At 36.7% G+C, this 14,818-nt stretch overlaps 1 long non-coding RNA gene across 1 annotated transcript in view; it reads left to right on the forward strand.

Annotated features, from left to right (window-relative positions):
* Positions 1–14,818, forward strand: part of LOC141551119 (uncharacterized) — a 1,110,497-nt gene that overhangs the window by 1,093,430 nt on the left and 2,249 nt on the right. The gene's annotated exons all lie outside the window — the stretch shown is intronic.

Below are 14,818 nucleotides of genomic sequence, written 5' to 3' on the forward strand. Positions count from 1 at the left end.
ACCTGGAATCTCAGAATTTTTGTTTTTATTTTAATTTAACTCTGGGAAAAATAACAATTCTATCTATCCCTTGATGGTTTCCTAAAATCTATATTCATTTATGAGACCATCATGTTTAGAGTTTGAATAAATGAGAGAGATCCTCTTGTCCAAATTTTTTATTTTTAGTAAGGCTAAAAGGACTTGAGTCCAGACAAGTAAGAACAGATGTGAAAATCTAACTCAGGTTTGTTTTTTTGGTTTTTTGTTTGTTTGTTTGTTTGTTGTTGTTGTTGTTGTTGTTGTTGTTGTTTTACTACAAATTTAGTACAGTTTTCATTACACTTATGATCTTGACTAAGGTTTAAACCTAGTCTGGAACAAATATTTAAATAATAGTTTGAGAGAAAATTAACATTAGAACAGGAAAGCATTGCCTGGAAAAATAAAAATAAAAATCCAAGATCCAGGGCTAAAAGGAGAATGGCCTAATTCCTCCAAGGATTATAGCCAAGCAAGTACTTATTGATGACTGAGATACATAATATGCAAGTGAGCACAGGGGAAAGGTCTATAATAAAATGTGATTGCATAATTGTTTCTGAAATGCACTTGCTTGACTGAATCTAGATGTTCCTAAAATCCAAATGTCACTTAGGAATTTTGGTGATGAAAACAGGAGAGGTAAATCTCCCAATTACTCCCTAAATAAATTTCCAACAATCCCATTTGAACCCAGGTGACTTTTATTTTCCTTCTTCTTGCTTAGATAGTAACTGAGAACCTTGCATTCTCCTTATAAAAATATGGAATTGTTGCTCCAGGTTTATAAATGTCTCAAGTGTGACAAGACACCTGGGGCAAAGAATAGGTAATTGTTAGCCCTATTCCCTTTTGTGCCAATTTTTTTCCTTCTGAACTCAAAATTGAGTCTTTCTATGTAAAAGATTGACTTGGGAAGTTCCTTGATCCATTTCATGAGTTTACATGAAGGTGAGTCTTTTGGGGAGATTTTATATAAATGGAAATGCTTAATGACAATGATTGGGGTATATCTATTGATATATATTCAGTGACACCTTGACTTGTTTTCTAATACTAAAGATCGTTGCTAATTCCTCTCTGTTGATCCCCCATAAAAGGGAAATCTAGTTTGCAGAGGCAGTTCCCTATCTGGAATACCAGATAGAATAGAATGCTGAACCTGGAGTCAGGAAGACTAGTTCAAAATCAAATCATTTAACCTCTTTCTGCCTCAGTTTCCTTAATTGTTAAATGAAGGTAATAACACTTTGGGGTTGTTTGAGAATCAAATGAGATATTTGTAAAGTGCTTGGCATAGAATCTAGCACAGAATAAAACTTATATAAATATTCCCTTCCCTTCCTTTTTCCCTAGAGAACAATGGATCCTTTCACCCCAGGGGCCATTAATGGTTGTCTTGGCATGAATGCGTGGAAATTTCATATGTTCATACCCTCATGATCTGAGAGAAGAGTTCCTACACCCCAAAGTCAAGGATTCCAGGACCCAGACTTCCAGAGAATGGAAGGAAATTCTTCTTAGTACCAATTCTTTTGACAAAAAATTCCCCAAATCCAGTTTTTGAGAGAGATAAAGAAGTGAACAGCATCAACATTTTGGGGAGAAGAGGATTACACATTTAGTTCCCAAAGTGGAAGATGCAGCAAGGAATGAAGGCCATTATATGGGAGAGCAAAAGTATTAATCTTTCCCCTCCATTATTATCAAAGTTTTGGAGATAGTATAGGTCTGGTGGGAAAGAAATAGCCTCTTTAGCAACTTTTGCTTTCAAAGAGAATCTTAAGTTCTTAGGGTATTATTGGCTGACTGCCTATATGGATCTATAGACTAAAAATGGAACTCCTCAAAATGATGAGGAATTGCCTTGCTAGCAGCCTTAAGCTCATTTCTTTGCTTAGGGGAGTCTAATCCATACATGGTACTCTTGAGTTTTGAAAACTATATAAAATTCCAGAAAAAGATAGAATTTGCTGAAGAGGAAGAAGTAAACTGACTGTTTAGGTGCTACTGTGAGTGCTTTTTTTTTTTTTTTTGTACTCTTCATGGAATGGCATGAATTATGTCTTCTACCTAAAATGCATTATCATATTGAGGACTTTTATAAGAGTGGGAGATCCTTTCACCCACATATACAAAGACCTAGATGTCAGCTAATTTGCCAGGAAATTAAGCACAGAGAGAAAATGAGCTGTGAAATCATAAATTTTTGCATGACACCCCCAAGACTGAATATCTGATCAGTATAAGCCCAGACCCAGGATTCTGGGCATAGGATTATTGTTTCTACTGCTAAGGGACCTTTTAAAATCACAAAATCAAATAAACAAAATAACAGAGGAAGATGAAACTATTTCAAAACATAATCCAGTTACAGAGCCTATTATCTTCATTTGGAATGAAAGTTGGCCAAGGGTAGATAAATAGAGATGTTATGTAACAGTGGAAATGAAATGCTGTAGGTAGGAAATTGGATAAACCAAAAAAGATAGAATAAGGGTTGAAAAAAATCAGGGTTAAAGTCAAACAAAAGCTACTGATGCAAGCCATTAAAAAAAAAACAAACAGTGGATCACATAAGAAAGACAATGGGAGTGATGGAGGGAATCCAAGTTACATTCAAGATCTAAATCCTTAAGGGGAAAAAGGCCAACAGGGGGAAGGGACTAAGTAACACATGATAGGCAGACAAAGAAGAATGGGGATGAAGTCAAGGAAGAATGAATAGCAAAGATGTGTAAATGTCAAGACATCAAAAGGAATGGAAACATTGAACTGAAAAAACTTCTACTCTGGAAAGACAAAGAGAGAACTATATCAATTCTTCATGAGATCCATTGCTTCCTTTGTATAAGCATTCTCTGAACTGATGCAACTTACAACTCTTATATCTATATTTTAAAAGCTTAGATTCATCTTTACCTTATGATAAGAATTATTTATACTATTACCAGATTACAGATCTAGAAATGGAAGCAGGAACTAGTCCAACCTCCTCATTTTACATATAAGGAAACTGAGGCCTGAGAAGGTTAAGTGATAGGGAGTAAGCATCTAAGACAGGATTTAAAATCAATAAGATTTTAATGGAGGAAAGGAATAGATAAGAAAGAAAAAGGTGTGCTTGGTAGAATTATGTCATTCCTTAAATTTCTCCCCATTCCAGATCATTCTCCACTCTGTTGACAAAGCAATCTTCCTACACCTCAAGTCTAACCATTTCTTCCCCCTACTCAATAAACTCAACTAGCTCTCTATCCCTTCCTGGATTAAATATAAAATCTTCTGTTAGGCATTTAAAGTTCTTTATAACCTGAAATCTTCTAATTTTTCTAGTTTTCTATGTCCAATTCTCCTCCACATTTTTGATCATCCAGGGATACTGGTCACCTGATTGTTCTTCAAATAAAATACTCTTCCCAATTCTGGTCATTTTCTACCTATACCCAATGTCAACAGCAGCTGGGTGATGCAGCAGATAAAATGCCAGGTCTGAGATCATAAAGATTTATCTTCCTGGATTCAAATCTGGTTTCAGATACTTGCTATTTATGTGATCCTGGACAAGCTATTTCACCCTGTTGGCCTCAGTTTCTTCTTCTATAAAATGAATCAGAAAAGTAAATGGAAAACCACTCTAGTATTTTTGCCAAGAAAACCTCAAATGAGGTTGCACATAATTGAAAAAAATCCTGAATGTCTTCTTTATAAATTTTCTTTCCACAAGTTATCTTACCCATTAAACTATTAATTTCTTGAGAAGAGGGACTGTCTCTTGCCTCTCTTTTTAAGACAAATATTAACACAGTATTTGGCATGTAGTAGGTGCTTAATAAATATTAACTGATTAACTCACTATTATTATTCTAATATTATGTCATTTTCTTGAAATACTATTGTTATTATTGTTTCATTGTGTTCTACTCTGATCTCATAGACCCCTGATGGACTAATGTTGACTAATCTTTTTTCAATAATGTCTTTCTTTGGGGCAGCTAGGTGGTGCAATGGATAGAGCACCAGCCTTGAATTCAGGAGGACCAGAGTTCAAATCTGGTCTCAGACACTTAATATTTCCTAGCTGTGTGACCCTGGGCAAGTCATTTAACCCCAGCCTCAGGAAAAATAATAATAATAATAATAATGTCATTCTTTGCCATTGCAAGACATCATCACACATTTCCAGGCCCTCACTGATTAACTCACAAATGGTTGTAAAAGTTTCTTTGGTGGTCCAATTTGTTGGATGGTCAGCCACATCTTTTCCTGATTTAGAGATTAATCTTTCTTAAAATATCATTTTGACATGGTCATATACACCTCATGCCACACTAAAACTGTCATGGCTTCTGGTTATCTACAGGATAAAATCCAAAATTTTCTTGACTTCATATATATTTTCACTGGCTCTCTCCCACGCCTGGAATTCTCTCCCTCTTCACCTATGCCTCCTGGTTATCCATGTTTTTTGTTCCCTCCCTTTCTTATATCCCCAGAACTTTTGCGGTTTCGTGCACATAGTACTTAATAAATGCTTTTTGACTGATTAGCCAATATCTCTATAGTGGCAAATCTCACTTTCATAATGTTGGTTAAGGACAATACTGTCAATAATTGTAGAAGATCTAGTAGGTCGTTGCACAAGTGTAAATGTTGTTCTTCAATCATATATCAGCATTGTCTGACTCTTCATGACTCCATTTGGAGTTTTCTTGGCAAAAGTACTTGAGTAGTTGGCCATTTCTTTCTCCAGCTCATTTTACAGGTAAAGAAACAGAGGCAAACAGAGATACATGACATGCCTAGGGTCATACAGCTAGTAAGTGTTTGAATTCAGGAAGATGGGTCTTCCCAACTCTAGGTCTGGTGCTCTATTCAGTGTGCCACTTAAATGGCCAACACAAGGAAAAATGAGTACCCTTCAAAAAGTCTCACTAGAATTTATGCTTTAGAGTTAGAATCTATTTATTTTAGACATGAAAACCTAAGATTTAAGAATCATAAACTTACAATTGTAGAGATCACAGGACTCAGCTAGAAGGTACCTCAAAAATCATCTTGTCCAACTCCTTCATGCTGCAAATGAGAAAACTAAGATATGGAGAGGAGAAATTAATTTTCCAAGAACACATAGGTAATAAACAACTGAGCCATCAGCATCCATGATTTCAAGTTCAATACTCTGTGCATTCCATAATATCACCTATCCTAAGATAACCTGAGAGGTCCTATGCTTCTCAGCAGCGTGATGAGAGAGAATGAGCTTGCCTTCTTCTCTTCTCTGAACTCATAGAATACTGCCCATCTGTATCCACTAATTTGATACTTAATCATACACTGTCTTACACTGTTAACCCATATAAGTGTGTCCAGAATCCAGATCTGAGCCATAAGGTATCAGGGGAACTCTAGGGAAGTAGCAATTAGTGAGTTGAATAAAAACTTGGAGCCATCTGAGTCTTTGGGTTCCCCAGTCTGTAGTACACGACCACAAAATGTCACTCTTACCATATGGTGGGTTCTCAAAGGTAACCTTCACATTAGCTATAATAGAGCTACTTTGTGATCTTATGGTGTTCCCCTAAAAGCCTGAGGCTCAGCATCCATATTTAATATCAAGATTTCACAGCTAGGAAAGGATGTCTGATTTTTGGTTTCATAACCATCATTTCAGAGAAAGGGAGGAGAGTTCTGCCTCCAAAGGCAGGGATATTTAGGGCCCCCCTCTAATAGTCTTTCTCTGCCTCATTTCCTGCACTTTGATTTCTAGTTTTTCCTTTATGTAGGAACATCTGCTAATACAACTGTTAATCCACTTATTGATATCATAGAAATGTAGCAAACCAGTAACAACTGCTGGATTGCCTAAATAGCATCTTTTTGTCTATTTGAGTGAAGCTTCTCTATTTTTAAATATATAAATATTAGAAGGGTCAATAAGGAAGCATTTGATTGTTTGGGAGATTGTCAGCCTAATTCAGTCTATTCATTTGGGAGTTGTTTGCAACCTTGAAAGTACAAGAACAGACATCAGCAAGGGCCTGGGATGCCCAGGAAGCCTTGGACAAGAGCAGGCACAGAAGGCCATCATCAGTGCCAGCCTTCTGGACATCTGGATTGCATTCTAGTGGGTTTGTAAACAATTTCCAATTGAATGCTCTCAATCAAGAACTCAATAAGTAGAAACTGATGAACTCTTCTCACTATCTGATGTAGACTGTATCAGAAGTGTCTCAATCAGCAGCAATAGAAGAGAGGTCCCTACTTTCCTCTGCAAGAATCCTTCTAGTCTATATCCTTCTTCAGGTAAGATAAAAGTACAGTTCCATTATCCAGGTCAGAGAGGCATCTCTGAGTGAGGAGGGGGCAAAGAATGATAACTCAGGCAGAGACTTTGCATTAAAACAAGAATTACTCCTTGATGCTTTCTGTTCAAACAGTCCAATGAGTTTTATTATGTCAGTTATCCAGCATTTGTCAACAACTCACTATATAACAGGCACTATGCTAGTAATATGAAAAAATTCAAACCCAGGTCCTTAGGTTTCAAATCCAACCTTCTTTCCACAACAAGTTAATTTCCCCTCAAATGTGTTTCCTGACTCAAAGGGCTATCTCTGTAAATGCATTGTCATAATCTGGGCAATCTACATTCTTTATCCATTTGGTTTTTCCAATGTGGATTGCAAGGTTAATCTTTTTTTCTTTCCCTAAGCAATTATGGGTCATATTCTGGAGGACCTGTAGGAACTAATCAGGACAATATCATAGACAAAGAGGAACATCTGAAGAATGTAGAATCTTTTCCATTTGGACTTACATCTTCCATAGTAATGGAGAACATCCTTGGGAAGAAAATTTTTCTTGCCTCACTTGATCCTGATAATCAGAGAATTGTTGAACAAAAATTATCACTATATCTGAGTCTATCATACTCTTGTAATATGTGTGTGTTCATATATATGCTTTGGGGAGAACTTGTAAGGTAGAATTCTGCTTTTTTTCAAGTCAAATTTTTGATAGTCAACAAGTAATAAACATAGTAGAACTTGTAACCCTTTTAGTCAGTCATATGATGCAAAAATATATTCTACTGGAGAGAATTAGAGGTTAAATAAAATTAGAAATTAAAGTAGAGTTAGTGTTTTTTTAATCAAAGATAACCTTAGATAAAGATGTAAATCATTCTTTTAAAGCTTTTATGAATATGAGAAAGTAGCATGTGGACCAGTAGTCAGATGCTTTCTATCATATTTTTGATTAAAAATTTTAATCCCCCCAAGCATCGTCATTTTGAAAACCAATTCTTCAAAGCTTTGAAAATTCAATGATCTCTAGAATATGTCTTTTTCCTTCTCTGTGTATGCAGGTTTATCTAATTGCTCTTTTCAGCTTCATTTTTAATGCAATTTCTAATTCCTTATATAAAATATTGAGAAATAGAAACATCAGAGTCCAAATACAATACTATTATCCACAGTTGCTGCTGATAAAAAGAGGTTTCCATAGAAACTATGGAAGAGATGCTCCATTTCTCATGTATTTGTTGGATCTATAATGTCCCTCTTAACTATCCACTCCCACTGGAACTTATATATCCTTGATCTTCAGAGGCCGGTCCTGAAACTTCATCTTCTGATTGGTCTTTAACTCTCAGAGTTAGTATTATGTGCTCAGATAGGAAGGGTGGGGCATTTCTAATAAGAGATAAATGTGTATTCTGAATCCAACTCTATTTTGTTTTCTGAGCTGAAATTCCTATAATGGATTCTTTGCCCAGAGCCCTAATATTCGCTTGGGGCTAGAACAAATTGACAACTTAAATACTTTTGAGGAGATAGAGGGATGTTTCTTTTTTTTTTTTTTTTTTTTTTTTTTAAATGAAGGAAAGGTATGGCTAGACAACATTTGGGTAAAACAAAGCCTGGAAATTTTAGTAGATTACACAATAGAACTTGTGATACTGTATTGTTCAAAATAAATGCAATCTTGAGTTACATTATTAGAAGTGCCAAAAAGAAATAATCCTGCCATGTTCTGCTCTAGTCAGATCACACCCAGAGTATTCTATTCATTTCTGAATGCCATGTTTTCAAAATGAGATTTATAAACTAGATTATATTCAGAGGATGGCAACCAAGAAGGATCAATTTCCATTTCTCCTGGAAGCGAAAACTTTTTTATTATGGTATAATGGAGGCCAACTTGGCCTATGGGACCATTATCAGAGTTCTCTTCCCTTTTTCCAAAGACTTTGGGACTAGTTTCTGGCCATGTGGTCACTTAGCATTGAAAGGATTTTACAACTGAAGCAGTTTCTTGATGGGGGTAGAAAGGAGAGAGAGAAAAAAAGAGACTTCTTTGGGTTCAGGTTCTCTTAACTGTCCCAGTAGCTTCTTGCATCTCAACCACATCACAGAAACCTTGTCCATGTGGCAGGTAATACAGGGAGAATCAAGTAAACAAGCTTGCTCTGGGCTTCTGGCTGCCTTTTCATTTTTTATACTTGTTCTTTCTGATGTTAGGTAAATTATTATATGTCTTGAGTTGGATGGACTATGGAATATCTGGAAATCCTGGATCCCATCAAGTAGGAGATAAATGGTGGGCAAAGAAGAAATCTTTGGCAACTCTTCCATTGACAAGGGACTGGCCTGGATCAATTACCAGCAGCCACGAACCAGGAGTTATTTGGAAAACACAGAGTTAAGCTGAAATGCAGATTATCTGTTTAGCAGTTCTGCAAACTACTTTATGTTCTGTTGAAGTTTAAGGATCAATCTCCTAGTAGTTATAAGTCACAGAATTCTATTTTTATTTCTTTCTTTAATGCATACTGTTTTTGTGTCTTTTGTGTGTAGGAATGTTACCTTTTCCATTCCTGATTTTTATTTTATATTATTTTTCTACTTCCTCCTTTCAAAGAATTTCTAGACAGAAACCATAACTTAAGTTATAAGTAAAGTTTTCCCCAGAGCAGGGGGTTTAAAAAGTGGAAGAATATGAGAAAAAGCGGTCTAATTTCCCTCTCATTAAATTCCCCAGGATTGAATCTGGTGATTGTCATGCCAAGGTACAGAACAGGGAATGAGTATAGCCTTTCTAAGCCCAGTAGAAGTTTTTCAATTTAAAGCAGTATTTAAGGATTTGAGGGATTAAATAAAAGAGGAATTCGATTCCTTTCTTTTAGCCTCAGAGGGCAGAATAAGGAGAAATTACACAGAGAGAAATTACAGAGATACATTTGGACTTGATATGAAAAATTTCCTGTCCAAAACTGGATGGGCTGCCTCAGACGTGACCTCCCTCTAATTGGAAATCTTTAAGGGAAAAGTGTATAGCTGCTTATGGGGAATATTTGTGAAGGGGTTTCCTATGCAGGTACAGATTGAACTGGATGCCTCTGAGGTCTCCTCCAATTCTTAGATTCTCTGATCTGACCACAAGTAAATAGGTACAAATCTACATTGTTTGTTCTGATGAGGCTGGTTTTGTACCTGTAAATTTTTTCCGGACTCTCTCAATTATTTAATTTATTAATTCAAATTTATATAAGTATGTATGTAGAAATGTTTATATAATAAAATAAAAATAATAATACTAGCATTTATATAGCAGATACCATGATTTAGGCACTATGCTAAGAGCTTTACAAATTTTATATTAGGCAAGCTTCACAACAACCTTAAGAAGGAAGTTTTATTATTATGCCCCTTTTATAAAAGAAGAAACTGAGGCAAAGAGAGGTTAAGTGGGCTTGCATAAGATAACATAGCTAGGCTACATCTGATGCAACAACTCGAATTCAAGCCCTTTCTCTGATACATACTAACAAATCATGTAACTTTCCATAAGCCACATATTGCGACTAGAAATAATAGAATAGAAATTTTCTCTACTGGTGAAACCTCGGGTCTGGTCTTATATATTACAGGGATACAAAAGACTAGCTAGTCTTTTAAGGTATGATTATTTTATTGATTTTCTTAATAAGTTCTAAATTCTCCAGTTCGTCCCTTATTCAAAGTGATATCCAAACTAGCAGCAGTCATATTTTGAAGGGTATTTAAAAAATCTTTTCTCTAGCTTATGATTTCTGTTCACCCAAATTGACACATTGTGAGCATTGGCCTTTAGGCAGGGGTGGTATCCAGGAAACATTGCTGCATCCTGCCTGGACTCACGTGGCTCAGCACCATTCAACTGGCTAGAAATCTCTACCTATGAGCAAAGAACACACTGGATGCTAGCAGGAGGCCCATTTCACTGTATTGATTTTGCTGCCAAGGACAACCCAAACATGTGCTTTCCAGTCAAAAAGAGGAACAAACTCAGCTGCCTTCCCTCCCTAAATAGAGCCTGTAATGAGTTTGTGATTACTTTCAGACCAGTCAATAGAATTTCCTGTCCGGCTTAACTGTCAATAACAACTCCAGGACTTGGAGAGAGTATTCAGAAGATAAAACTTTCCTGTCACTCAAAAGGTTGTGCTGTTCAAGAGGTTATTGTTTAAATTAAAGCATTCATTTTTTTCCCCAAGCTCCCTTTTAAAGCTACCTGGCTAACACTGTTTGGATGACCAGCCCTTTTGAAATTGAATTTCTGGCATGGCTATGAGTTAAAGCTATTCCTTAAAGGAAAAAATATATCAAATTTTTTGCTTTGATTCATCTCACTGAAGATCCTGATAACACTGAAAATCTGTTGAGTGGATGATTTCTCTTTTAAGAATAGTAATTATTAGTAGCTAGCATTTATATTGTGCTTTATATTGTGTTACTGCATTTGATACCCAAAACAATCTTGGGAGGTAAGTGCTATTATCACTCCCATTTTATAGATAGGAAAACTGAAGCAAAGTCATTGAGTCAAAAAACATTTTTTATTAATCACTTACTGTAGCCCAGATACTGTGTTAAGGGCTACAGATACAAATATGAAAAAGGACTGTCTTACCCTTTAAAGGAATTGACTTGGGGGAAGACAACATACAAAAGGAAACTGAAAAGAAGTGGAAAGAAGTGAAGGAAAGGAAGATAGATGGTAACTTCTGAAATATGAGAGAGAAATCCAGCTGGGTGTAAAATTAAGAGACCAAAAGGGGTCTGGAGTCTTACTTTACAGAAGATTTAGGAAAAAGCTCTTTATTCTCTAATTAGGAGGGTACCAGGAGCAGAAAGTATTGATGAAGTATGAAAATCACTAATGATGTGATCTTTCAGGATGACGAGTTTCCTTGGCTCGTGATGGAGAATTTCAAAGCAGGGCAGCTGGATGGGAGATGCCTGGCCTGGATACCCTATTTAAAAGCTTCCCACTCCTCTACAAAGAGTACTATTGAGTTGTGAACACCAAATGAGCCTGATATGATCTTGGTGGTTAATGAGGATTATGAGGGAGGCATGATGGAGAATCCAAAGGAGGGGAAGAAATCAAGAGTTTAAGCAGCTTGTTCAGGATCATATAGCTTGTAAATGTCTTAAAGCAACATTTGAATTTAGGTCTTCCTGACTCCATGCTAACATCCTTTAAAACTACCAGCTAAGTAAAAAGAGTATTGGATTTGGGGCATTGAGGTGGTGTAGTGGATAAAGCAAAAGTCAGAAGGACCTGAGTGCAAATCCAGACTCAGACACTTAACACTTCACACTTCCTAGCTGTGTGACCCTGGACAAGTTACTTAACCCCAATTGCCTCAGAAAAAAAAAAAAAAAAAAAAAAAGTGTTGGATTTGGGATCTTGAGTTTGGGGAATTCTAACTTTGTTTTGAGTATCATTTGGCTTTCTGGGTCCTCAGTTCTTTCACCTATAAAATGAGAAGATTGGTCTCAATGGCTTCTGTGGCAATTCTACAACTAGCTCTGAGGTCAATAGAAGGTCACTTACCCTTCCTGTACCTAGTTACCTTTCCTGCAAAATGTACTTAACAACATGTACACTCCTTTCTTCAAAGGATTAAATGAGAAGCTGTCTAGAAACAAAGATTGATAAATGGCAGATGCTGATAGTGAGGGTTGAAGAGTGATGACCTGTTCTGTTCAGTATTGCTGACTGGGTCTATTTATGCCCACTGAGCTGAAAATCCCACTGTGGGGATTAAAAAATAAATTTTAAAAATTTTAATAGGCACCTTGTGTTTTCTACACGGAAGGGCACTGACAGAAAAATCTGTGGGCAATCAGAAATAAATACATTCTGTCTCAGGGAGCCTCCACCTGACCAAATGGAATTCTACAACTCCCTGAAAAAAGAATGTCTGGCTAAAAAATTTCCAGTGGGCCTTGCTTGCTGGCACTGCAGGTGTTTACTGAAGCAGGAAGCTAATCTTCCTGCTGGTTTGATCTGAACAGCTACACAGAGGCCTGCTTCCTACTGAGATTTAAAAAATAGAGCCCAGAAGCCAGGGAAATATGATGATGCACCACAGCTCATGGTCTACTCAATGTTAGACTTAGGCTCCAGGACATGTGGTTAGTATTGGTCCATAAGGGTTACAGGCAAAAGAATGAAATACAAAATATAAACTTTAGGCTGAAAGTCATTTATGCTTTCCATGGGTGCCAGGGTCTTTATCATGGAGCCTTAATTAAATGCTATATTACAGAGACAAGGGTATTCCTGACCTCTCTTCCTGATATAACTCTCCATATTGCTATCTCATGTAACACTATTTTTACAGAAGCCATTAATATTCTTGTGTTTTGATATGTTAGATTGGATGGAGCAATGGAAGAACTGAGTTCAAATTCCGCCTCTGATATTAGCTAACTATCTGATGCTGGGAAAGTCAATTTCTTAAATTTCAATTTCTACATCTGAAATGTGATATGATATATATAAACATACTATGTATACACATACATATACACATACACCCATGCCCTGTACACATATATACTTCAAAAACCTTAAATAATTTAATCTATATCAGCTATTATTACAAGCCCTCATTCTTCAGTCTCTATATTATTATTTCACTTGTAGTGAAGCTGTTAATAACAGTATTTCAGAGCTGATGAATTCTTATATCTAGTCAAATCCTTTCATTTTGTGAACAAGCAAACTAAGGCCCAGAGAAATGAGGTGCTTTTTTTTTTCCCCCCCAACATCACTCAATTAATTAGTCAAAGGCAGAATTGGGACTTCAAAGTGATTCTTATCCCACACCAATACTAAAGATATTGGTGCAATTGGAAAACGTATGGCATCTGGTTCTAAGAACCTACATTCAAGTTCTGGTCATGCAGCTTACTGAGTGTATTTTGGAGGTAGAATCTTTGTTTCCTTATCTGTTAAATAAGAGTAATAATGCCTGTTAGATAGCCTCATATCAGCAATGTTGTGGAGGGGTTTCTTGGTAAAGGTTAGGTTGGAAAAGAAGGCTTCTTCTCCCTTCCAGTTCAAGTGTTGCATATTATGATTCTGATACTTTCCCCCAACCACCCACACACAGAGTTGTTATAAAGAAAGTGCTTTATATTGGGGCTTTCAAAAACTTTCTAGAATTAACTGGGATAAAGAGGCAAGAGGCTCGGAAAGACAAAGAAATGTGTGAGGAAATTGCTTTCCAGAACCCTGGGATCTCCATTTCTTTTGTCAATCAATCAACAACTGTTTAAGTGCTTACCAGCACTCTGATTACTTACCTGTGGCAGGCACTGTGCTAAGCACTAGGAATACAAAGAAATGCCAGCACAGTTCCAGCTTTCAAGGAGCTCACAGACTAAAGTAAAAACAATGCATAAACAACTATGTACAAACAAAATATAGACAGAATAAACTGGAAACAACAGAAGAAAGGCATAAGCATTAAGGGGGATCAAGAAAGGCTTTCTGTAGAATGTGGGATTTTAGTCAGGACTTAAAAGAATTCAAGGAAGCACACAGGTAAAGACAACTAAGGAGAACATTCCATTAGACTAGCTGGTGGAATGGGACTCATGTCTAAAAATCATTCGACCCTGAACAACTGAGTCAGGGAACTTTTAAAGGGTCCCTAGCCAATTAGCATCTACAAGCAGGATATAGAAGCTGAGAAGGCAGTTAATCTAACACTTTACAGCTGTTGTCTTTACTTCAGAGAGATAACCAAGAGAGAGAAGTCAACTTAAAACTTACAGCCTTTGATCCTGGCTCAGTTCCTGTCAGAGAAGGAAGTAGAACCATTCTTGGATAGATAGGGCCTTCTAAAGAGGGCATAGGCAGAAAGAGAGATAACATAATTCTACTCCAGGGTAGTTTTGGACAAGAATGGAGTCAGAGTGCCAAGCACCTGGATCATTGTTTTTCTTTTCTATCCATTTCTATCCTTCACAATGGTATGTAAGACTCAATTTTGAGTCTTAACGGCAAGGCGAGGGGGGGGGATGCAAGACCCAACAGTAGAAAATACCTGAGTGACACAGAAGAGGGGAGAAGAGGGAGCTCTCAGAGCTCAGAATAATAACCTCAATTTTTTCAATGAAATATGAGGTTTGAGAAGGGGTGAAAAGATCTGTAAAACCTACTGTGATGGGTGGTATTGTGAGTCTATTAGGTAGATATAAAAGGATTGCCTTGCCACTGTGAGGGTCCAGTTGAGGTTATGTAAGATATTTATTGTGTCAACAAGATTTTGTGATTTTTTTTCCAGCTTTTTTCAGCAATAAGTGAGCAGTAGTAAAGGCTACAGTAGATGGTAGGAGTGATCCAAGGCTGAGACATAGCTTTTAACTAGACTCTGCTTTGATTTTTGTGGGCTTAGAACAAACGAGGCTTCCCCATCTAAATTCTATTTTTACTTTTCCTTTTGAAAAAG

Source organism: Sminthopsis crassicaudata, chromosome 1 (assembly GCF_048593235.1).
Source record: "Sminthopsis crassicaudata isolate SCR6 chromosome 1, ASM4859323v1, whole genome shotgun sequence".
In the NCBI taxonomy this organism is placed as follows: domain Eukaryota; kingdom Metazoa; phylum Chordata; class Mammalia; order Dasyuromorphia; family Dasyuridae; genus Sminthopsis; species Sminthopsis crassicaudata.